At 40.5% G+C, this 25377-nt stretch overlaps 1 pseudogene; it reads left to right on the top strand.

The window, feature by feature from the left end:
- Positions 1-361: 361 nt before the first annotated feature.
- On the top strand, positions 362-1891 carry LOC137240111 (xylosyltransferase oxt-like; annotated as a pseudogene).
- The last annotated feature ends 23486 nt before the right edge of the window (positions 1892-25377 follow it).

Genomic DNA, 25377 nt, shown 5'->3' with positions numbered 1-25377 from the left:
GCCTGACACACAAATTAGTAATGCCCTGTGACTAAAATGTCTGACTACATAGCATTCCGGTGGTTTCGGCGCTATAAACTTTTCTTCCTGTTAGGTGTTCTTATATTGGGATTGCAAGTGTTTCTAGCATACAAATCGCTAAATATATCTAACTCCAATGGAATCTTGACCACCCAAAAATTCATATCTAGAAGCCAATGCTGCGGCGCTGGCGCATGCCAATAATCAAGCAAATAAACGATCGTTTGGTAATGACTTTGTAAGTGAGCGGGCTGTTAACTATCAACAAGATAAAGCTGCACTTAAGCTAAAACAAACATCATCATTAATGGGAAACAACCGCAATAACGATGCTAGTTAACTCATACTTAATATTGCACGTTTTGGAATTAAAATACATTGTAATATTACTGCCAAGGAAGCGCTTTCGGCAATGCAACGCGCGCGAAGTCTAGAATGTCCAAAACAAATTGCTCAAACTGCATGTGCTATTCAATTGGGAAATTTTTATGCGAAAAAATTACCCAACCACTGTCCCACTGGCAATCATTCAGCGAATACTGCGCTCGGTTGCTATCAAGCTGAAAAGGAGTATCGCCTACTTTCTGGTTATTTTATCAACTATAAAACCACCAACACGCCACAAAAATGCATACAACTTTGTCTACAATCGGCGTTTCCATATGTGGGTGTACAATATGCTAGCGAATGTTTCTGTGGTGCTGATTTGCCACCTGCGTCAGCGAAATTGCCAGACTCGGTGTAACATGAAATGCTCGGGGGATCCGCGTGAGCCGTGCGGCGGTTTTTGGTATTAATATTTACGCAACTGGGATTACAATTCATAAATCAATTTGAGCTCACTGCTTTTAAGCATTTCTGTTAGTCTCTTCGTCCCTCATCACCCCTCACTAATTATGCATTGTCGTCTCCGCATAACAAATAAATCCAGTAACTCGGTTGTTTGCAAATTTACAGAGTTTACGCCGCAGAACGCCGAAAACAGAAATGCGCGCACACAGACTGAAGGTGTACGAATTGCATTTTTGTTGACGCTTAATGGGCGGGGCTTGCGCCAAGTTTGTTTAATTAAATCCCTTTATTCGCCATATCATGTATTCTATATACACGTAGATGCGCGCCAATCATACCTCTACCGCAAATTGACGGAATTGGAATCGAGATTTCCAAACATTCGGTTAGGCCGAAAACGTTTCTCAACAATCTGGGTTGGTCCATCTTTACTGACAATGTTATTGCAATGCATGGAGGATCTCTTAGCTGCTAAGTGGCAATGGGATTTTGTAATAAGTTTAAGTGAGTGATTATCCAGTTAAAACTATAGGTAAACTCGTGAGTTTTCTAACAGCTAACAAAAATCACAATTTTGTAAGGAGTCATGGACGTGACACACAGCGTTCTGCAAAAGAACAAAACAACCGAAAGCAAAGCTTGCTAAGTATCGTTCACAATTGCTGGAACCTGCCAAAACGGGAGAGAAAGGTGATGGTTTCGATGTGTTAAAAAGTGGCGATGCGCGCGTAGCCTTAATTGAGTCATTGAATATAAAGGTGCCAATATACAGGTGCTCGATTTGCCTGGAATTATTGAGGGTGCCGCGCAGGGCAAAGGTCGTGGTCGGCGGGCAATCGCTGTAGCACGTACTGCAGATATAGTTATCATGATCCTGATGTTAGGTGCACCTAACCCAAATGTGCTCGAATGTGAGTTGGAATCTGAAGGCATACGATTAAAAAGAAAGGGTGGCGGTCGTAGTCTCAACTCGACTCGCGCTTTTACGCGTTGTAACGAAGAAAATAGGTGCGCGCTAAAATATTTTATTGTACCGTCAGTAGACGCTAATAAAGACTTAATTTTTATTGCAGCTTAACGACTAATCGAACAAAAGGCATTGCCCAATATGATGGCACCCACAGGGTCTCGAGGGGACTATGGAGGAAAGATGATGGTGAGTAAAAAAAAAGTATACATAACAATTTTTGTTAGGCGTTTTTCATGACTGTAATACCGCTCCTAAATCAATGGCGCATAGCCATAGTCAATACAAAATATGTTCTAAATCCAGCTGCAGCTTTGTGACATAACTTTTATGAACTATCTGTCAAAAAGGCTGTAACTAAATACAAAACCTATCCCACCCTGACCACGGCTACGCGAAAATTCGTTTGTTGTTCTTTGGTATATTGTCGTTGTTTTAATTTGCCATGTTGTGGAGCGCAAAGCTTAGGTTTCTTCGATTTTAATTTAAGGACTGTTGTTCAAGTTTGAAAAAAAAATTATCATAACAATACTTATGACTTAAAATTAAAGCGATATAAACTAGTTAGAAGAAAATGTAATAGTCTCATTAACTAACTTGATTTTTCCTACAAAATCTTGCTATTCTCCTCAAACGAAAGAATCCTCTATTTATATCTGATTAACACCGTATTATCTTTACATAAGAGCTAAATATTGCTTAAAGAAATTTTGATTATGTTAAAATTTCCAGATCTCTGCTGAAACTTGGCTTGCATATTGCAGTGTGAATAATAATAGCCGTATTTTTTTTTCTTTAACATATACCATAAAATCAGTGGGACTGGTTGTTTATTTATATATTCAAGTAAAATATTACAAGCAAAGTTTTGATTAAAGAATGTGATAAAAATTAAAACAATTACTTCCGTCAATTCAGTTTTTGTAGCAAAAGACTTGAGATTTTCATCAAATAATTTACTCATTGCTTGTAGTGTTTTGTTTGATAAATTAACTTCTGATTGTTGAATTGGTTGTTACCAATTGCGCCGCGAGTTTGATTTTTATTCAATTGTAAATCGTTTGAATTTTCGATGGTATCAGTATGATCTGTATTAGAATGTGCTTGAGAGTTTTCAGTGTTGGTTGTGGTGTTGGCCTCAGAGTCTTGTTCATTTTCAATACCTATTCCGTCGCTTTCAGGATTAAAGGTATTGGAATTCGAGGGCAAAGCCTCTAGGAACGTAGTGGGTTCAAAATAGCCCTGCTCTCCAGGAGCAACTGCAGTTGCCGATCTTGTCACAATGCCATGTTGTTTAAGGATTTTATACTTATCATACATTTTATATACCTCTGGGTGGGCACGCTTCATAAGTTTGATGAAATTGGACGATACATTTTGTGTCCACGCAACACAACCCGACAAGAAACACAACACGCTTTAATGGTGTCACCAGTTTTTAAGTGCACATTCTCGGGGACCTCAAAAAAAAGGCGGCACAAATAGCACTGCCGCTTCTCCTCTGAGATAACGTTTAGGTGGTTGCTGTGGCAAAGAAAATCCCAGATGTTGCATCTTATACTGGCCACCACCACCTACACCATCATTACATGCGTTAGCGTTACTCAAATAATCGAAATGCCTTTTTTGGCCAGTATTGGTTGGTATTATATCTCCGGGCCCAATATAGATCTCTTCACAACTGTCATATTTCACACTTGGCTCCATCGCAACTGCACTTGGAACTACAAAGTTTTTATCGATTGCCCATCCAATTATTTTGCTATTTCATTTATGTCGCAGATAGTAGATCTGCGTTAGGATTGTTGGCTTCGTTCGGGGTGAACGAGAGCTGGGTTACGTGGTTTGTTGGCCTCGTTCGGGGTGAACGAAAGCGGGGTTAATTTTATTTAAGGGGGTTTATTATAACGGGTGGGAGTTACAAGTCTCCCTCACCCTCACTGGCGGGTGGTAGTAGGACCAATTTCGTGATTGGTCTGGTGGTTTGTCCCCTTACCGTATCCAGTTCGACGACTCGAACTCGGTTATCGGGGCCATAATGAAGGGTGGCTATCCGACCTAGTCTCCATTCGTTGGGGGGTAGATTATCCTCCTTAATGACGACTAGGTCGCCCGGTTTGAGATTTGATTGTGGATGCTTCCACTTAACGCGCTTCTGCAATTCGGTGAGATACTCCGTTTTCCACCGTTTGCAGAAGTTTTGATGCAGCGCCTTAAGTTTTTCCCATCGATTGACAAGTGAAACGCGATTCTCGCTGACGTCAATCTCGGGTGGCGCTAGTAGGTGGCCCCCGACCAGGAAGTGCGCGGGGGTAAGTGGCTCCAGGTTGGACGGGTCATTTGAAGATGGGCTTAGGGGTCGGTAGTTGAGACAGGATTGAATCCTACACAGGAGGGTGCTAAACTCCTCTAGAGTAAATTTATGATCCGATGCGATCTTTTTGAAATGAGTTTTGAAACTCTTGACTCCCGCTTCCCACAGCCCGCCCATATGAGGAGCAGCGGCTGGTATGAAATGCCATGTCAGGGTTTGGTGGGCGTATTTCGAGAGGGTGTGGTCGCGCGCATCAGCGAGGAATGCCTTGAACTCCGAGCGGAGAGCCCTCGACGCACCGACAAAGTTCGTCCCGTTGTCGGAGTAGAGGTTTTTCGGGCATCCTCGTCTGGCGACAAACCGACTAAACGCTGCTAGAAACGCGGCGGTGCTGAGGTCGCTAGTCGCCTCTAAGTGGATCGCCTTAGTCGCAAAACAGACGAATAGGCAGACGTAACCCTTAGACATGCGGCATCCTCGTCCGCTGTAAGACTTGATGTCAAACGGTCCGGCAAAATCCACACCGGTGTTGGTAAATGCCCTCGAAAAAGTAGTACGTTCCGCAGGGAGAATTCCCATGAGTTGCATCGGGGAACGTTTGCGGAATAGCGTACAGGCCTTGCAGTTGTGAATGATGGATCGGATCATGTTTTTGACCCGAGGTATCCAATACTGCGTGCGTAGGAGCCGCATCATTAGTTGGTTTCCACCATGTATGGAAATGGTGTGGACAAACTGGACTAGGAGACGGGCTGAGTCGGCAGGCGTAAGGGAGGATTATCGGGTGACGCTCGTCGACGGGAACGTCTCTGGATGCTTTGAGACGACCCCCCACCCGAAGGACATTATCTTCGTCGATAAAGGGGTCTAGAGAGAGAATCTCGCTTTTGGTCGCGATGGGTTTCCTAGTTCTCAGAGAGCTTATTTCTTCGGCATAGTGGTTGGTTTGGGATATCCTTATGAGGCGGCTAGTCGTAGCCTTGATTTCGTCGGGCGAGATCTGGTGAGACCCTGCTTTAAAAGACATTTTAGTTTTTGGACGTGTTCTATTCGAGAATCGTATAATGTAGGAGATTACCCGCAACGCTCTTGATAGATCGGAAAACCGATCAAGAATATCCTCGCTATTGTTGATGTTCGTTGCTGCATGCACTTGTACTCGTTTTTCTTCGATGTTTAAGTGGTACTCCTGTTCGCCTTGAGATGGCCATTCCGCTTTGCCTTCTTTCAGCCAAGAAGGTCCCTGCCCCCACAAAGAGTTGTCGACTAGGTCCGTGGCTGGAAGTCCTCTGCTGGCTAAGTCCGCTGGATTTGAGGCGGACTCGACATGATGCCATGCTTTAGTTTCTACCTTCTCGACGATTTTTGTTACCCTGTGAGCTACAAACGTTGACCAGGAACACGGGGGTTTTCGAATCCATGCGAGGACGATGGTCGAATCTGTCCATAGGTGCATGTTAAATGTGCCTAAGTTCAGGTTCTCCATCACAGTTTCCAAAGTTTCTGCCAGCAAGACGGCACCGCATAACTCCAATCGTGGTAATGAAATTGTTTTTACTGGTGCCACCCTCGTTTTTGCCATGAGTAGACTAACGTATGTCCAGTCGTTGATCTTAGCTCGCACGTAAACCGTAGCCGCGTAGGCTTTTTCGGACCCGTCACAGAAACCGTGAATTTCTATATCGTTGGTTGGGGTGAAGTGCACCCAACGAGGTATACGAATCCGGTTAATGGCGGGGTACTCCTGCATAAAAGTTTGCCACCGATCTAGAGTGATTGTGGATACCGGTTCATCCCAATCCATCCCCTCCAGCCAAATGTTCTGCACTAATATCTTGGCTACGATGATAACTGGAGCAAGCCAGCCTAACGGGTCGAAGAGTTTGGCGATGGCCGATAGGATCACCCTCTTTGTTAAGATATCCTGGTCTTAGATTGGTTTCGCTGTGAAATAAAAATAGTCGGAATGCGCGTTCCAACGGATTCCTAGGGTTTTTACCATGCTCGCGTCCTCGAACTCCAGAAAGTCTTCCGTTAGCCTGTGAGGTTTGGGTATGTCCTGTAGTATCCTACTGCAATTAGAGGTCCACTTTCGCAGAGGGAATTTTACTGACTTTAATGCATCTGTGATTTCATCGCGAGCCGCGATTGCTGCCTCGATGCTATGCCCCCCTGCAAGGACGTCATCGACGTACATACTGTTTCGCAAGATGTGCGCTGCGGTTGGCAGAGATGCTTCGACGTCATCAGCAAGTTGATGTAGGGTTCTGATAGGGGGCACAGTTTACCCCAAAGGTTACCGTGTTGAGCTCAAACACGCTTTGAGTCGAAAAACTATTCTTTGGTATTGGGTTTGATTTTCCTTTACCCAAATTTGCCTGTACATCTTCTCAATGTCGCCGTTGAAGACGTACCTGTAGAATCTCCATCGGAGGAGTAGTATTGTTAAGTCAGATTGAAGTACTGGACCGGTGTGTAGCACATCGTTCAGGCTTGTGCCATTGGATGTCGGGCACGACGCGTTGAATACGACCCTTACTTTAGTCGTTGTGCTTTCTTCTTTGATCACCGCATGATGCGGTAAGAAATAGCAATCAGTTGATTGTGGTGGTACTACGGTGTGCACCTTAGACATGTGCCCTAACGTGACGTATTCTGTCAGTACCCTATTGTATTCCGTCTCTAGGGCCGGTGTTTTGGCTAGGCGTGTCTCGTTCCGATAGAACTGAGAGCAGACGCTCTTGAGAGATGGGCCCAAACAGACGGTTTTTGGGAAGCTTTGTTTAAATGGAAGGGCGACGGTATATCTTCCATCTGAATTCCTTTCCGTTGTGTTTTTATATAGTGCCTCGCAATAGGCATTATCTTCGGTCAGGGCCCTTTTTGTAGGTACGTTTTCAAGTTCCCAGAAAGCGGCTAGCTGTTTGTCTAGGCTAATTTCATTGAAAAAGGATACTCGTGTATTGGTTGGCTGAGGTGCATCTGCACGACCGGTTAAAATCCAACCGAAGACGGTTTCTTGGGCGAGAAGCGTATTTAGAACGTTCTTCCGTATACCGTTCAGTATTATCTGGGGGTAAATGTCGCCTCCAAGTATGAGGTCGACTGGTTCATTAATGAAGAACCTCTTATCCGCCAGAGTCAGATCAGGGAACGCTTGCCGAGTCGTTGCGTTCACTTGGCAAGTCGGAAGGTCCCCTGTTAATTGAGGCAGGACTAGGGCCACTGTATTGATGCTTATTAAAGGGTCTGTAAGCGAACCTAGCGTAATCGCACATGATTCCTTTGCCTGTGCAGATGGCGTATTATTTATTCCTGACACCTGCACATGCAAACGTTTGGATGGAAGGTTTATTCGCTTTTTTAGTCTTTCTGTTATGAAAGAGCATTCGGACCCAGAGTCTATCAGCGCTCTGGCGGAAAATTTTACTCCGTTGTAGATTATATTAACCCGCGCTGTTCCTAATAACACCCCTTTTGTTGTGTTAGCATGACACGAAGAGACGTTATTAGCATTATCTTGTCTTTTTTCAGACTCCATCCTTGCCCTAGCCTGTTGTGAGGTTGAAGGTGTATTGTTGGTGGCGTTTTGAGTCCACCTTTGAGGAGTTGTCTTTGGTTGTGCTGTCGGAAGATGGAGCAAGGTGTTGTGCCTTGCGTGGCACGTGCTGCAATTAAATTGGCTAGTGCATCGTGTCACGGTGTGTCCACCCGACAGACAATTCAGACAGTAACTATTGCTTTTTACAAACTCGATTTTCCCTGAGGTAGAGAACCTACGGAATTTTTGGTAATTTCGTAATTTGTGCTCCGTACTGTTGCACAACTTACAGGCTGATTTGGGTACGCTGGCTTGGTAAACCCCAAGTTTTGTAGAATTTTCCCTAGAATTCGAATTTTGACTTTTGGGTGCGTTTGTAGTTTTGTTATCCCTAAGATCAGAAACCGTCTCTAATGTCTGGAAGCGATTGGACAGGAATTTGTCCATATCCTCCCATTTCGGGATATCTGTCTTCCGTTCTACGGTCTGTTCCCAAAGAGCCAATGTAGATTCAGGGGGCCCAATTTGTGATGTCAATATTATGACATTGTAGCGCGGAGATGCAATTGTTTATCTCCCGTTGCAATTTTTTGATTGAGGTTCCACACTCTTGTTCGACTGCCGTCAGATTAAATAAGAGTTTAAGTTGTGTGTTTACTAGGATACGTTTATTTTCATATCTGTCGCTTAAGTTTTTCCAGGCGGTTGCAAAACCCTCGTTTGTTAAGGAGCACCTGCCCACTATTTCTTTTGCCTCCCCTTGCGTTTTTTGTTTTAAATAGTATAATTTCTCGACATCTTTCAGATCGGTATTGTGGATGTATATCGCCGTGAACATATCTCTAAAGGCTGGCCAGGAAAGGTAGTCGCCTTTAAATACATCGGTGTCACAAGGCGGCAGCCGCATTTTATGTCCACGGCACGAAGAGTCTTCGTCCTTTGCTTCATCTTTCGCCGGCTGTGGGGTGATAGCTTCGGCTTCAGCCGCCACAGCAGACACGCATTGTAGGTAGCATGCGAAGCAACTTTTGTTCTTTCTTCTTAGCGAGCTGAGTTCCTCTTTGGACAGCTCAGGATTGCTGAGAAGACCTTCATATGTGGACTTGGTCTTCTTCCATAGTGCCTTTAGCTCCTCTTGCAGTAGTGCAAGGGTGTGCTTGTTCCGGGGGCAGAGTTGTTCAGCCGGGGCAGAGTTGAAATCTTGCTCAAACTCCACTATGGAATCAGCCAATCTAATATAAGTCTCCATTGCTTTAATTAATCTGAATATTTTGTTTCTTTGAAGGTGTCGAGATTGAAGGCAAAGGACTTAGTGGCGTTGGTGTGTATTCAACCGCAGCAAAAATTATAAGAGTGTTTTGTTTTTTGAACGTAGCCCAGCTATCAATCCTGCTGTGATTGTGCTGTATAAGTAAAATCTTAATTTAGTGATAAGCGAAAAAATGAATCAGATGTAAATCTTGACGTGAATGTAATGTGTGGCCAGTGATATGAACCACTTATAGAGATCCTCACGAGGATTATGTAAGCCACAGATAGAAATCCTGACGAGGATTTAATGTGTATACAGTGATATGGAAATAAACACAGATAGAAATCCTGACGAGGATTTAGTGTGTATAAAGTGATATAAATGTAGTGATATGCAGCACAATTAGAAATCCTGAAAGGTTCTAGTGTGTGCAAAGTGATTTTAAGCACGGATAGAAGTCCTGAAAGGATTTAATGTGTCTACAGTGATGTGCAATGCAGAGAAGAGAATCGTCTGCAAATATTTAATGTGTCTTTACAGGTGTATTGGACACAGATAGAAATATCTTCCAAAAAATTTGGCGTGTTTAAAAAAATTAAAAACGCAGATGGTAATCCCAATGAGGATATAGTGTAAAATGTGAACCACAGATAGAAATCCCAACGAGGATTTAATGTGTATGCAAAAAGTGTGATGTGAACGCTGATGTATATCCTCGAGTAGCCAACCAGGGTATCTTTCCCAACCAAAGGAAATAAATTTTGGATATCCAACTTAGTGTGGAAAATTACACTTTTAATTATTTATTATAAAAAACGCTGAAAAAAAAATACAGCTATATAATATGAAGCGACCAGTATAAATTGTGTTTGTGACCAATTGTGATGAGCCACTAGCCACCCAACGCAGTGCTAATTTTTCGGCTTTTTGGTATTATTTCAGCTCGTAAACTGATTAATAAAGCGAATTCCGTGATAGACAAGCTAAGGTTATCAACCAAGTGAAAGTATGCTTCCTGACTAGGAAATTTTGTCAACGTGTGTGACGATGAGGGGGTACAATACAGTGCAGTGATGAGTGTGAAAAAAAACTAAAAAAAATTCACTGACTGTCTGCCTTGAGCGGTGTCGAGTAACCCTTACCACTGGTGGGGGGAATTACCCGATCGTCAAAAGGCGATTGGTGTGTTTAAAAAACACGAAATTTAGCAATTTCACTTGCTTTGCCTTTATTATATCTAACACGGAATGCACTTTCCGTGCGTAAAATCACGCAACTAATAATAAAAAAAAAGGTTTTTGTGCCACCAAGCAACCACGTACGTACCTTAACTTTTTATTTGATAAATTGATCGTTGGGCAGAGATGTGTTGATGTGATGGACTGATTAATGTGATGATGTGATGAAGCTATTGGATTGTATGTGATGTAGATGAGTGGACTGTTTGATGTTGTGCGGTGACGTGATGTGATTTCGATGATATGATGTGCATGACTGTAAGATGTGATGCTAATGGATGTGATATATTATAATGATTTGATTGTGATGTTGTGTGATGAAGCTAATGGACTGTATGATATAATGGATTGTATGTGATGCTGGATGGATGTGATGATTTTAATGTATGTGTGCGTTAACGAGTTGCTTGCTTGTCTCGTTTTTTGCTCCCTCGCTAGTTTGTGATATATGTCGATAATACCTTTGTTCACAGTAAATTATAATTTCCAAATTCTCAACTTTTCCGAATGTTCTGATTTTTTGGGTTTTTGCCAAAAAAAATATGCTCAAAATCTTACTTTCCTCGGCGCGTAAGGACCAATTTTATGTAGCCTGTGGGTCAATGCAACATTGCAAAAGTCCGAACACCGCTGTATCTGTGTGTTAACAGCAACGGAGTTACCCTTATGTGTGTTAGTAACGTGATTTGGATGTATGAATATGTATCTGTAGTGTGGGTGAAATTAGTATCGTGAAAGTTTATGTCTGTCGTTTCCCGCCAAAATAGGATTGTATGTATTGGTGTCTTTCGTTCTTGAGTGAAATGCTTTCGATCTATGGGGTACGATTGCCAAACGATGACAGGGCATGTCTCAAATGTAAAGTACATTCAAGTGAGTGCGGAAGCTACTAAAGTCGTGGTAAATGCAAAGTTAGTCTTTTGTGAAAAAAAAAAACAAAAATAAGTTTCGGTTTACGGTTGTTGCTAACCGCGATATTGGCCCGTTAAGCACCGGTACATAGAAAAAAAAATAAACTCGGTGTCCTGGATCCTATTCAGGTGAGTCAGTGAAATCCCCATCCCAGTCCCTGGTGCGTGTGGACTATTCCTGAACATAAATAAAATTGTTAAAAATGTAAATTAAATTAAATAAAATTAAATACCTAAAATTCATAAAATTGAATACATAAATATAAGTAAATACAAAGATAATGTGAAGTAATAAAGTTAAATAAAAGAATGAAAGTTAAAAGTAAAATTAAATTAAAATAAATTAACTAAAATTATAAAATAAAATAAAATAAAACTAATTAAAATAAAATAACATACATAAATACATAAAGTCCAACATTTGAGTAAAATCTAATACCTAGATAACATTAAATATACAGATAAAATTAAGTAAAATAAATAAAATCAAATAAATAAATAAAATTACATAACTCGATGAAAGTCAATAAATATAATAAGTCCACATGTACCCTAATGTCTGGTTTCGTTGTCAGCATGACCCTAGTCCCTAAAATTTTTTTCCCTTGCCTATTCAGATTGCGGCACAAAGGTTTAAACTTGCCACACCAGCCACCATCATTAGTGCCACGACACGCACGCACACACACAGACACCAAAGATAAGCAGATAAGCGGGGTAGTATCTGAAGTCCAGCAGGAGGGGAAACATAGAGCCGGTGCCGGACTCCACACCGAACGGTATAAAGGAGGGGCATTTTGGCGCTCCTGTCCCGGCACCGCAGCATTTTTTGAAGCTTCGCCGGCAGAGAAAACCACAATAGAGGAGAGAGGAACCAATGCCGCATTTGTTTTCTTGCAGTTTGTTTGCAATCCACTTGTTTGAATTTTTTAAGCTAGTTTAAGTTAAGGTTACCAACGTGCGCAATTTAATTTTTTTTTGGAGTTTTCTGAATTTGCAATCATCTTTTCAACGGAGTTTGGCAGCTAAATTTTAGATCTAGTTTTTAGTTTTTTTTCTATTTCGTTAAATTTGAGTTAATAATTGAAAACCTGGATGAATTTTGTTTAGATTTTTGTATGAATTTAATTGTCACTATGGCACCGTAATATTAAGAATTTTTTTTATAATTATTAACATTTCCACTTGTGCATTTCTTCTTACCTCTTCACACCTTTTTTGTATTTGCCTCAAAATTTTCCATACTTTTTACCTTTTATTACCCTCTTTGGCATATCTACATACATTTTTCGGGTTTCCATATTTTGCTTCAGTTCTTGGTTAATTTTCAGTTTTTTTCGCGTTCGGTTTTTATACCTTTCACTTATTTTTTTCTTCTTCTATTTCGTTTTTTTTGCATTTAAAGTTTGCTAAATTTTTTTCACCTAACTCTTCTTCTTTTCGACTCGGGCTTTTCTTGCACGCTTTGCGTTTCTTTCTTTTTTTCACTCAGCCCATTTTTGTTATTATTTTTCAATACTTTTATTAATTTAGATTTTTTTTTGCGATTCCCTGTTTGTGGCCCGAAGTATTAATTTTTTTGAGTTTTGCCAATACCCCGGATAATATTAAACTTAGTAAACTCCCGAGTAAACTTTAAATCTTTTGTTATTGCCACATTTCATATTCATTTATATATATATTTTTTTTTATAATTCAATTTGTTTGACCGCGCGTAAAGCCTTTGATCCGGGCCGCAACCGCATGCCCGAATAAATTTGCAATTTCTCATTATCCCCTCTTCCACCTATTACTGAGTAGTCGTTCCAACATAGGATTTGTTTGTAGGTATATGCTTGTGTATGTATGTATGTATATGGTGATCCCCCAGCCACACTCTCTCTCACTTCGACGCAAGCGCCTTCGTCGCGGGATATGCTCGGTAAGTGATATATCTTTAAGCTATTCATTTTAATCAAACAAATGTATATACAAATGTACACGTATCTCACCTTTTAACAAAGAAACCCTATTGGAAGCCAAGAGGGTGATAATCGCTTGGCATACAGTGGCGGCTCGCTAAGTACGCTTAACGAGTTGGAAATAAGATATTTTTTATTTTTGAGTTTCTGGTTCATGTTAAAGTTTTTGTTATTTAATAATTTTCAATTTAACCAATTTTGGCATTATTAGTTTTCCTTTCACGGGAAAGCTCTTTTCATATTTTCTATTCAGTAATTTTTAATTTCAAGTTTCATTATAGAGTTTCCTTTTGTTTTTTTTGTTTTTTGCATCCATAACCTTTCTATTAAATAAACAGCTCCGGTTGACTTCCGGTATCTTGATCTTTCTTTGAGTTCCTAATTGTCCAGCTTAGCTTCTTTTTCCTTACTACCTATGTTTCAAAAACGCATTCCTTATTATTAGCCTTCTGCAATCCATATATATATACAATAGATATAAGTAGTTTCCATAACTAGCCGTAAGATAGGTGATATTGTTGAATTGTGAATTTTATTAATATTATTTTTCTGGTTAGGGTAACTATTGAATAAAGTGCTTTTATAACGTTTACGCCAAAATTCATGGTTTTATATTTAGCAGGTTCATGGGTTGATTCCATTCAAAAATGATAGGCTAAGACACTCAGTTGGTGTGGGTGTTGCACGAGTGCAATAAAAGGGACGTGATTGTGAGGCGACTATGACTGACTAGACTGGAGAGGGACATGGGACAGTAACGTACAGAGAAATGTCAGGCAAAGGGGGCGTTGCTAAAGTTTCGGAGTCAGTACAACGCCCAAGGCTGCGTCAAGATTTTACGCAGAAGGGGAGGGATGACTCCACCTGACACGGACAGACCTTTTCTTCCAACTTTCCTTTCGTAGATTTCAGGCATGAACCCCTCTTTTTGTTTGTATAACTGTAGGTAAGGCGAGTGAGCAAAAACTCACCCCTCCCGACGAGCTAGCAGGGGCTTGCCAGCATGCCAAATGCCACCGCCGCCTTACCCCAATAATCAGTTATGCAACAATGGCGCCCAACGATATAGCCCAATTTTTAATTTCATTTTTTTTTGGTTTTTCTCTCAAGTTCAGTTTCATCTTTATTTTGTTTTTTTTTTGCATCCCTTAAATCTTTTTTTTTGTCCAAAATAAAGTTTTTTTTCTTTTCATAACTTTCCTTTCTTTCCTATGCCTTTTTTTCCATAACTCTTTTCTTAACGATATCTTTTGTTTGGCTTTATAACGTTTACCTCTCTCTCAATTTCAGTTTTATTTCTCTGACAGGACGGAGACCGTTGTAGGGGCAACATCGTTTGGATCCGTCCGACGCGATATGTGCCACTACAACAAACACAAGGGGGATACTCGCCTTGCCGTAGAGGTTCCTTTTGAAAGCTGCAACGCTTGCATAAGTGGTATTCTGCGGTAAGGCTAGTATATTGACAAATAGATGTTGTAGCATGTAGGCGACTGTTTAAGCTACCGTGAACGTAGTCCAGCACTGCGTGCACGTGTGGTTTGCAGTCAGCCTACACGAAGGCGATTGGAAGCAGTGTGGCAACCAAGCTTGAGGCCTGGGCTTGTAGGCTTGTAGTCCTACACTGAATACACGGACGTATTGGGGTGACTTAGTTGACTAGGACCTAGACTAGTGACAAACGGACCACTCACTCACATTCACTAGGACCTCGCCGAGGTGCAACACCAACACACACCAATAACATTTATAATTATTTCTATAAACAAAAATTGAAGCAACAACAAAAAAATACCTGAAAAACAAAAGCGTATACACATATATTATAATTAAATCTATGTATCTACCACCACGTGTATTTTAATAACACACGTATATTCCTGTTTTTTTTTTTTTGGTTGAAAAGATATATCCTTTTAATTCCTTTTTGCTAAATTTAACTTTTATTGGCTATATTTGATCTTTTTCTTCATTTTTTCCCAATTGTTATTCTTTTTCTAAACTACATTCTGAGGTCAACGTTCCTTGAATTTAAGTTTAACTTACATAACAGATGAAGTTTAACACGTGCTGCATTGAGTTTACAATATTTTGTTTGTTTTTTTTCTACTTATTAAATTTTCCTTTATAATTCCTTAATTTTTTGGTGATACTTGGAATTTGTTTTTCTTCTTAATTTTTTTTGAATGGTTCTGGGTTTTGACTTTTATAATTTTTTTGTTTAATAACATATATATATATTATTTTTGTCGCCTTGTATTGGATTTTAGCTTAGGCTTAGAATTAAGTCGAATTTAGGTTTGTATTTAAGCATTTTTTTTTTGTTTTTTTTTTTTTTACCCACTTTTTCATTAAGTATCATTCTTTTTGGAATTTCGGTTACGTATATTTTTTTTATTTTTACTAGTTTTTAGACATAGTAGTTCATAAGTTTTCAACATTTAAAATTTCTGAATTTTTGATCAACCCGTTCGTGAGATAGGTTTAAAATTCATATATATAAAGTTTTTTTCTTGCTTAAATTCATATATGAAGTTTTTTTTCTTTCTTACTCATCATATTATTACTTTTTTGAATTTTCGTTTAAGTTGCTTTACTATTTAGGAACATTTGGATTGGTTGAATTTTTTGATTCCAAATAGGTTTCCTGTTATATTGTTTTTATTACTTTTCAATCCCTTTTGGATTATTACCTACGTTTTAAGATTGTTCTCGGTTGAATTGCTAAAATTTCCCAAATTTTTTTTTACAACTACTACAACTACTATCTCCGGTGCCGTGACCTATAATAGTCTCCTTCCCTTCTTGTACATTTTTTTTATAGTATATTTTTTTCATTTTGGTTATAAATCATTTCGGTTTTGAATTCGTTTTGAAATTTTTGTATAATTTTGTTTTTTTTTTTTCCTGCCCTTGGCCGAGCCTTCGATTTTTTTGGCTTATTTGTTTTGGGTTTCTAGCTGGAAACCTTGTTTCCGTTACTTGTGGCCCTTAACCCTTATACCCACTTTCAGTGCCTGCATCGTTTGGCGAGTCAGACCTCGTAATAGTGGAGAAAGTTCCTTGTATGGAAGAGGGGGACGCACAGGAAGAAGTTGTTGGTGGACTGGGGTTGAACACGGATCGAATAGTGACTCGAAGTATCACCAGGGCGTTGCGGAACGAGGTCATCGGATCCATTTTTACCCAAATCGATACGGGCATACCTCATTCCAAGTGCTTACCAACGGACCTAATTAACAGGTGCGCTTCGCAGGTTTTTAGGTCATCGGGGGAACAGATAGTCCAATCAGTCCGTCCGTTTAGTTTTAGGGTAACCGAAACGTTTTCATTTTCTGGGGGGGAAGGTAGTTTTTCAAGGAAAATCGACGAACTTTTCAATATGTCCGACACGGAGCAGGAGGGAGCAGCCGGTGGAGTAGTTGGCGGATCAGGAACCGGGGCTATCCCTAGACGCAAGGAGCCATCAAAGGACCAGGGTGCTGATGTGGCGGAACAGCGTCAAGGCAGACCAACTTCAACGGCCATCAACATAAACCAGCTAAGCCATATGATGGCAATGATCGCGCAACAAAATGAGGTGATGGTGCAGTATATGGATGAGGTCCGCAATATCCGCGACAACATTGCAAGCCTCAGTAACCGAGTCGCTGTGATGGAAACCTCGGCGCAAGGGATAGGTAGCCGACCTGGTCAGTCATCGACTCCAGAGAGGAATGGTAGGGATGAAGCAGCCAACCAGCGTGTCGATTCAAATGCTACTTTGGGGGGTTCAGGTTCATCGAAGAACACCCAGGACCCACCGAAATGGAAGAAGTTGGACCTGGACAAGTGGTACGTGAAGTTTGACGGTACGAGTAAAGGAATAACGGTGGAGAGCTTTCTGTTTAGAATTGGGAAGATGCGACAGAAACATAATATTTCACACTTCCAGCTCTTCACCGACTTCCACTGTCTCGTAACGGGCTCTGCCTTGAAGTGGTACTGGCAGGTCTTAGAGGACCACTCGGATGAACCCGAGTTTGGGTACTCCGAGCTAAGGGCGGAGCTGCTAGCCCACTGCAAGACAGCGGAGTCCGATTATGAGATAATCCGCGAGATAATGGAACGCAAACAACAGCCACTGGAAGGGTTCAACGACTTCTACGGTGAGGTCCATAATTTGACGTTCCGGCTCCGGAAAAGTATCCTAGAGAAGGAGCTGGTAGGGATAATTAGGGGGAACCTGAAGCCCTACTTGGCAAATTTAACGTTTGCGTCGAAAATCGACACGCTGGCTGAGTTAAAGGCTGAGTGTAGGCGAGCGGAACGGCTCATAAAAGAAAATAAAAGTAGGGCCAAAGCCGTTAGTGAGTTAGTGTATCCCGAAGCGGCACCTGCGGATGAGGAAGTAAAGCAGGCTCCCGCAATCACAAACAATAATTTCCAGCGTAGAACGCCATTCCAGCAACAAACGACTACAACAATCCAAGGAAATTCGGCACAGCCGAAGGCAACGTTCAGCCCTAATCCCACCACCAATGCTTTTTGTGCGTCCCCTTACCATTTAATGTTGTGTTATGCGTGCGGTATGCCTGTCGACTTTTTTGTAAAGAATCCGTCCGAGCTAAAGAAAGAACACCATTGTAAGTCCCCGTTCCATAATATGATCTGTTTTGCGTGTGGTAAGGATACGTCTTTTTGTGTGTTTAAGAAGGGAAACTCCCAACTGGCGGAGATTGCCGGGAGCTCTCGCCAGTAGACAGACTACCCGGAGCCCAACCCAGCGTCAAAATTTTAAAGAGGGAAAGCGGGGTGAAGGATAGTGAAATTGCAGCAGAAGGGAAGAAAGCCGAGCCAAAAAGTCTACACCAGAGGAAAATAGACTTAGACTAAAATTAAGAAGATGCGCGAAAAGCGGAAAATGATGAAAAGAATCCACCATAAGATTGTGTCAACTATCGTAACCCTCAAGGGAGATAATCGCTTCTTTGCGAAAACTAAGATTGGAGGCAAGGATGTCCTAGCTTTGTTAGATTCGGTGGCTGGCGCGAATTGTTTAGGAAAAAATTTTGAAAATTTGATAGCAGGCAGAGAAGATAGCATCATTAAGTTAGTTAATCAAAATATTCGTACAGCAAACGCCGGTGAAACCCCGGTAGTAGGTGCTATCACTCTGTCTGTCTTATGGGAAGGAGAAGTTAAGAATTTGGAATTCCTAATCGTGCCAGGCCTCAAACAGGAAGTTTATTTAGGGGTGGACTTTTGGCAGGCTTTCGACCTGGATGTTGTTAGTCGAGGAAATATGGTGCGTTCAACCCGCACAGCCGTTGCGGAGTTGGTACCCGCTGAGGGCGATTTGTCGTTTGATGCCGTGCAACATGTCCTCACGAAAGAGCAAAGTATTGCCTTAGAAGGGGTCAAGGCGCAGTTCCCATCCTTTGCTGTATTGGGGTTGGGAAAAACCAACTTGGAGGAACACGTGATCGAGGTCTCGGATGAGAATCTCCCCGTGAAACAGAGGCACTATCCGATATCACCAGCCATACAAAAACTTGTTTTTGCAGAGCTAGACCGCATGCTGGGTATAGGGGTGATTGAGGAGAGTAATAGCAGTTGGAGCTCTCCCGTATCGCTGGTGATAAAGGGTGAAAAGAAGCGTCTCTGTCTCGATGCGAGGAAGGTGAATGAGCGAACTATAAAGGACGCTTATCCCCTTCCGAACATTGATGGGATTCTCAGCCGACTCCAAAATACCAGATTCATTTCGGCCATCGACCTAAAAGATGCCTTTTGGCAAATACCATTTTTTGCGTTTTTGTGTTTTTAGACGATTTGTTAGTTTGTTCTGTAGATTTTTCGTCTCATTTACGTTTGTTGGAAAAGGTCGCTAAGTGTTTACGAGAAGCCAACCTTACCATAAATGTCGAGAAAAGCAAGTTTCTTTTCAGGGAAGTTAGGTACCTAGGTTATGTAGTGGGCGATGGATGCATCCGAACCGATGCGAACAAGGTTGCGGCGGTGAGGGATTTCCCGGAACCAAAAACGCCAAAACAGCTCCGACGGTTCCTAGGGATGTCAGGCTGGTACCGCCGTTTTATCCAAGACTACGCAACCATTGCAGCGCCGTTGCACGACTGTCTCACAAAAGAAAAAATCAAAAGGTTTATGATGACAGAAGAAGCAAGAAAGTCGTTTGAGCGACTAAAAGAGAGCTTGATTACCGCTCCCGTACTGGTACACCCTGACTTCGACAGACGCTTTTACATCCAGTGCGATGCTTCGACAGACGGAGTGGGCGGGGTACTCTTTCAGTTAGACGACGAGAAGAACGAACGACCCATAGCGTACATCTCCGCCAAACTAAACAAAGCGCAGCGTAATTATAGTATCACCGAGCTTGAGTGCTACGCTGCGGTGATAAGTGAGAAGAGATTTAGGCAATACTTCGAAGGTTTACCCTTCACCATCATAACCGACCACGCGAGTCTTAAATGGTTGATGAATCAAAAGGACCTGTCAGGAAGACTCGCGCGGTGGAGTTTAAAACTTCAGGCGTACGACTTTCAAATCGAGCACAGAAAAGGAGCACTCAATGTTGTACCCGATACGCTATCGCGAGCGCACATGTAGGAAATGCAGCTATCAGACAGACTAATGGACGTTGACTTGGACTCGGACTACTTTAGAACTGAAGAGTATGACGAACTTAGAAAAACCGTGACAGAAAACCAGGCCAAACTTCCAGAACTATGCGCGTCGGACGGTTACATATATAAACGGACTCAGTTTTACCGGGGAGACGACCTTCAGCAGGACCAAGCCTGGAAACTCTGGGTACCGTCGGAGTTGCGCGCGGGGTTAGTGGAATCCTCCCACAGCTCACCTTCGGCCGGACACGGGGGCATCCACAAAACCTTAGCCCGAATACGCGAAAAGTACTATTGGCCTGGTATGGTAACCGATGTGCAAACCTTCCTAAAAGAGTGTGAAGTATGCAAGGGAAATAAAACTCAAAACGTTTTTCATAAACCGCCCATGGAAAAGCAACACGTAACCGAAAGACCTTTCCAACGTTTGTTTATCGACTTTATGGGTCCATACCCACGTACTAGTGATGGTAATGTTTATGTGTTTGTGTGTCTTCACCATTTTTCCAAGTTTGTCTTTTTAAAACCAATGCGTAAAGCCGCGTCTATAGATGTTTGTAGATTCTTAGAAAAAGAAGTATTTCACATTTTTGGGGTCCCGGAATACGTTCATTCCGATAATGGGAAACAATTTGTCTCCGACATGTTTGCTAAATTTTTAGATAAGTATGGAGTTAAACATATAAGAACTGCTTTTTATTCCCCCAAGGGAATGCAGCGGAGAGGGTTAACCGCTCTGTGCTCCAAATAGTGCGGTCCTTCATTAAGGATAATCAAAAGAACTGGGATAGGTGTATCAGCGATGCGGCTTTTGCCCTTCGCAGTGCGGTACACACGTCGATTAACTGCTCCCCATACTATGCCACATTTGACATGCCCATGATGCAACGTGGGGTATCATACGAAATATGCCGCAAATTGGGTACAGTTAAAGACGTGGATTTAGAGATAAGTGCTAAGGCAGATAGGCTACAAAGTATTAGGGACTCTATACTGAAGGAACTCAAACTAGCACATGAGCGAAGTAAAAAGTTGTATAATACCCGTAGCAAAGATGTGAAATTCCAAACCGGACAAGTGGTATACCGCCGAAATTTCAAGGAGAGTTCGAAGATTGAAAACTACAACGCTAAACTTGCCCCAAAGCAAGTTAAGTGTGTAGTCCTGAAAGCTTTTGGAAATTCAATGTACGAACTCGGCGATACCAGTGGCAAGAGAATCGGCGTATACCATGCTAAAGACATTTTTGTTGCTTAAATCTGTGTTACATGTAGTTTGTTATATGTTGCATGTGGCTTGTGTAGAAGTGTTGCATGTTTTATGTTGTAATAAATAAAGTCTTGACGGTGCATAAACATGTTGACAATTATTTATACCCTCTAGTTTCACCCCTGTTACTATATTTGTATTTATATTTATTTTTTTTTTGTATTATGTTATTATTTATTAATCATTTAATTATTTTTTTTTGTAATTATTTATTCATTTATTTGCCTACCTATTGACTAATTTATTTACGAATTTATTTATTGACACCCTTTTTATTAACCTGCAAAACTGTGATATAGATATAGATTCACACCTCTGATTTAGGCTTAGATACTTACCTGTGATATAGCTTTAAGTTTAACCTGCATGCTATTCTAGTCCTTTAGATAGTAAACTGTGATATAGATTTTAGTAGACATCAGACAAAATAATTCTGATTACTGCCCATAAAACAAATAAGCGTTAGCTTAACGAAATATTGAATAGGTGAGGGGATAGCCCGGCTTTAGGTCGTGGGTCGAAGCCACACGTTAGGCGCTTGAAGGTAGCTTTAGGACAGACTGCGCTTTGAATCTTTCTACGGACACGCTCCATGTTGCATGCAACATCGGCGGCATCCGAGCCTGTAGCGGCAGCCTGTGGGTCAATGCAACATTGCAAAAGTCCGAACACCGCTGTATCTGTGTGTTAACAGCAACGGAGTTACTCTTATGTGTGTTAGTAACGTGATTTGGATGTATGAATATGTATCTGTAGTGTGGGTGAAATTAGTATCGTGAAAGTTTATGTCTGTCGTTTCCCGCCAAAATAGGATTGTATGTATTGGTGTCTTTCGTTCTTGAGTGAAAGTGGTGAGAAAGAAATGCTTTCGATCTATGGGGTACGATTGCCAAACGATAACAGGGCATGTCTCAAATGTAAAGTACATTCAAGTGAGTGCGGAAGCTACTAAAGTCGTGGTAAATGCAAAGTTAGTCTTTTGTGAAAAAAAAAAAAACAAAAATAAGTTTCGGTTTACGGTTGTTGCTAACCGCGTTATTGGCCCGTTAAGCACCGGTACATAGAAAAAAAAATAAACTCGGTGTCCTGGATCCTATTCAGGTGAGTCAGTGAAATCCCCATCCCCAGTCCCTGGTGCGTGTGGACTATACCTGAACATAAATAAAATTGTTAAAAATGTAAATTAAATTAAATAAAATTAAATACCTAAAATTCATAAAATTGAATACATAAATATAAGTAAAAACAAAGATAATGTGAAGTAATAAAGTTAAATAAAAGAATGAAAGTTAAAAGTAAAATTAAATTAAAATAAATTAACTAAAATTATAAAATAAAACTAATTAAAATAAAATAACATACATAAATACATAAAGTCCAACATTTGAGTAAAATCTAATACCTAGATAACATTAAATATACAGATAAAATTAAGTAAAATAAATAAAATCAAATAAATAAATAAAATTACATAACTCAATGAAAGTCAATAAATATAATAAGTCCACATGTACCCTAATGTCTGGTTTCGTTGTCAGCATGACCCTAGTCCCTAAAATTCTTTTCCCTTGCCTATTCGGATTGCGGCACAAAGGTTTAAACTTGCCACACCAGCCACCATCATTAGTGCCACGACACGCACGCACACACACAGACACCAAAGATAAGCAGATAAGCGGGGTAGTATCTGAAGTCCAGCAGGAGGGGAAACATAGAGCCGGTGCTGGACTCCACGCCGAAGGGTATAAAGGAGGGGCATTTTGGCGCTCCTGTCCCGGCAGCGCAGCATTTTTTGAAGCTTCGACGGCAGAGAAAACCACAATAGAGGAGAGAGGAACCAACGCCGCATTTGTTTTCTTGCAGTTTGTTTGCAATCCACTTGTTTGAATTTTTTAAGCTAGTTTAAGTTAAAGTTACCAACGTGCGCAATTTAATTTTTTTTTGGAGTTTTCTGAATTTGCAATCATCTTTTCAACGGAGTTTGGCAGCTAAATTATAGATCTAGTTTTTAGTTTTTTTTCTATTTCGTTAAATTTGAGTTAATAATTGAAAACCTGGATGAATTTTGTTTAGATTTTTGTATGAATTTAATTGTCACTATGGCACCCTAATATTAAGAATTTTTTTTTTATAATTATTAACATTTCCAGTTGTGCATTTCTTCTTACCTCTTCACACCTTTTTTTTATTGCCTCACAGTTTCCCTTACTTTTTTACCTTTTATTACCCTCTTTTGCATATCTACATACATTTTTCGGGTTTCCATATTTTGCTTCAGTTCTTGGTTAATTTTCAGTTTTTTTTCGCGTTCGGTTTTTATACCTTTCACTTATTTTTTTCTTCTTCTATTTGGTTTTTTTTTTGCATTTAAAGTTTGCTAAATTTTTTTCACCTAACTCTTCTTCTTTTCGACTCGGGCTTTCTTGCACGCTTTGCGTTTCTTTCTTTTTTTCACTTAGCCCATTTTTGTTATTATTTTTCAATACTTTTATTAATTTAGATTTTTTTTGCGATTCCCTGTTTGTGGCCCGAAGTATTAATTTTTTTGAGTTTTGCCAATACCCCGGATAATATTAAACTTAGTAAACTCCCGAGTAAACTTTAAATCTTTTGTTATTGCCACATTTCATATTCATTTATATATATATATTTTTTTTTATAATTCAATTTGTTTGACCGCGCGTAAAGCCTTTGATCCGGGCCGCAACCGCATGCCCGAATAAATTTGCAATTTCTCATTATCCCCTCTTCCACCTATTACTGAGTAGTCGTTCCAACATAGGATTTGTTTGTAGGTATATGCTTGTATATGTATGTATGTATATGGTGATCCCCCAGCCACGCTCTCTCTCTTCGACGCAGGCGCCTTCGTCGCGGGATATGCTCGGTAAGTGATATATCTTTAAGCTATTCATTTTAATCAAACAAATGTATATACAAACGTACACATATCTCACCTTTTAACAAAGAAACCCTATTAGAAGCCAAGAGAGAGTCTCTGGTTCATGTTAAAGTTTTTGTTATTTAATAATTTTCAATTTAACCAATTTTGGCATTATTAGTTTTCCTTTCACGTTAAAGCTCTTTTCATATTTTCTATTCAGTAATTTTTAATTTCAAGTTTCATTATAGAGTTTCCTTTTGTTTTTTTTTTGTTTTTTGCATCCATAACCTTTCTATTAAATAAACAGCTCCGGTTGACTTCCGGTATCTTGATATTTCTTTGAGTTCCTAATTGTCCAGCTTAGCTTCTTTTTCCTTACTACCTATGTTTCAAAAACGCATTCCTTATTATTAGCCTTCTGCAATCCATATATATATACAATAGATATAAGTAGTTTCCATAACTAGCCGTAAGATAGGTGATATTGTTGAATTGTGAATTTTATTAATATTATTTTTCTGGTTAGGGTAACTATTGAATAAAGAGCTTTTATAACGTTTACGCCAAAATTCATGGTTTTATATTTAGCAGGTTCATGGGTTGATTCCATTCAAAAATGATAGCCTAAGACACTCAGTTGGTGTGGGTGTTGCACGAGTGCAATAAAAGGGACGTGATTGTGAGGCGACTATGACTGACTAGACTGGAAAGGGACCTGGGGCAGTAACGTACAGAGAAATGTCAGGCAAAGGGGGCGTTGCTAAAGTTTCGGAGTCAGTGCAACGCCCAAGGCTGCGTCAAGGTTTAACGCAGAAGGGGAGGGATGACTCCACCTGACACGGACAGACCTTTTCTTCCAGCTTTCCTTTCGTAGATTTCAGGCATGAACCCCTCTTTTTGTTTGTATAACTGTAGGTAAGGCGAGTGAGCAAAAACTCTTCCCTCCCGACGAGCTAGCAGGGGCTTGCCAGCATGCCAAATGCCACCGCCGCCTTACCCCAATAATCAGTTATGCAACAATGGCGCCCAACGATATAGCCCAATTTTTAATTTCATTTTTTTTGGTTTTTCTCTCAAGTTCAGTTTCATCTTTATTTTGTTTTTTTTTTTGCATCCCTTAAATCTTTTTTTTTTGTCCAAAATAAAATTTTTTTTTCTTTTCATAACTTTCCTTTTTTTCCTATGCCTTTTTTTCCATAACTCTTTTCTTAACGATATCTTTTGTTTGGCTTTATAACGTTTAAATATAAAAAAAAAAAATAACGTTTACCTCTCTCTCAATTTCAGTTTTATTTCTCTGACAGGACGGAGACCGTTGTAGGGGTAACATCGTTTGGATCCGTCCGACGCGATATGTGCCACTACAACAAACACAAGGGGGATACTCGCCTTGCCGTAGAGGTTCCTTTTGAAAGCTGCAACGCTTGCATAAGTGGTATTCTGCGGTAAGGCTAGTATATTGACAAATAGATGTTGTAGCATGTAGGCGACTGTTTAAGCTACCGTGAACGTAGTCCAGCACTGCGTGCACGTGTGGTTTGCAGTCAGCCTACACGAAGGCGATTTGAAGCAGTGTGGCAACCAAGCTTGAGGCCTGG

This window comes from Eurosta solidaginis, chromosome 1, assembly GCF_040869045.1.
Source record: "Eurosta solidaginis isolate ZX-2024a chromosome 1, ASM4086904v1, whole genome shotgun sequence".
Lineage (NCBI taxonomy): Eukaryota > Metazoa > Arthropoda > Insecta > Diptera > Tephritidae > Eurosta > Eurosta solidaginis.
The sequence above is the reverse complement of the archived record's forward strand: the minus strand, read 5'-3'. Positions and strand labels throughout refer to the sequence as shown.